The sequence below is a fragment of the Ornithorhynchus anatinus genome, chromosome 2 (genome assembly GCF_004115215.2).
Source record: "Ornithorhynchus anatinus isolate Pmale09 chromosome 2, mOrnAna1.pri.v4, whole genome shotgun sequence".
Lineage (NCBI taxonomy): Eukaryota > Metazoa > Chordata > Mammalia > Monotremata > Ornithorhynchidae > Ornithorhynchus > Ornithorhynchus anatinus.
The window spans coordinates 35,142,378-35,143,581 of NC_041729.1; positions in this window are offsets into that span (position 1 = coordinate 35,142,378).

The window sequence follows — 1,204 nt, forward strand, 5'->3', positions numbered from 1 at the left end:
CCATTGATTCATATCTATGCCATATGCATTCATGCTTTTGTTTTGCTGGAGTCAATGCTCAGAGATGTTCAGCTATCTCTCATGTGTGATACTGGGGAAACAGCGTGGCTCAGTGGAAAGAGCCCGGGCTTGGGAGTCAGAGGTCATGGGTTCAAATTCTAACCACTTATTAGTGTGACTGTGGGCAAGTCATTTCACTTCTCTGTGCCTCAGTTCCCTCATCTGTAAAATAGGGATTAAGACTGTGAGCCTCACGTGGGACAACCTGATTACCTTGTATCTACCCCAGCGCTTAGAACAGTGATCTGCACATAGTAAGCGCTTAACAAATACCAACATTATTATTATTATACTGAGAGAAACTGCTTGGGTGCCTGAAATCCAGCCCACTCAAAAAAACTCATCTTCTCCAATAGTTCCAGCTTCCTTTCCCATTACATTTTTTTTTTATTATTACAGACTTGCTCTCAAGACCCAAAACAGGTTGCCTTTCAGCTTCTTCCTGCCTTTTTGCGGAGTACTGAATGAAGAGAACAAGAGTCATGCCTCAGGAGAAGCAAAGGGAAAAAACTCAAACACCGTATTGATGGAGTCTCCCGTCTAGAAAAACGGTCGGTATTGGAAAACTGCGAGAAGGAATTGATTAAAAAGAAAAAAAAAAAGTGAGAGTGGTTTTCGCATAGTAGAGGACACTACTACTACGCGCCGACAGGGGCGCCCTGTCCATTTAGAGGGGGGCGAAGGTACTATGCGCATGCGCGCGGGGATAGGCGCTATACCCAACCACGGGTTAAGGAAGCGCCTGACCAGCGAACTCAGCAGCGTCACGTGACGGGGCCTCTCCCCTCCTCCCCCCTCAGCAGTGTCACGTGACGGGGGCGTCCCCCCCCTTACCCTCTTTCCCCACCCGCTGGCTCATACCACCTCTCTAATAAGGCAGGAGGAGCCCTCTTATCTTCGATTCCGAACAATAAACCCCAGGAGCCAAAGACATCCGAGTCGCCCATCCAAGTCTCAAATCTCTCACTCCTCCTTTTCCTTCAAATTAAGCGCGATCCGGTATTTTTCCGGCCTTTTTTTTAAAAAAAGTGTGATTTCCCCCTATGGCGTGACATGGTTTCTTCTTCTCGCCAGTATCCTCAACCAGGGGTGGCCGCAACCACTCTCGTTTAGGGGGGAGGAAAGGGAAGAAAGAAAGAGAGGT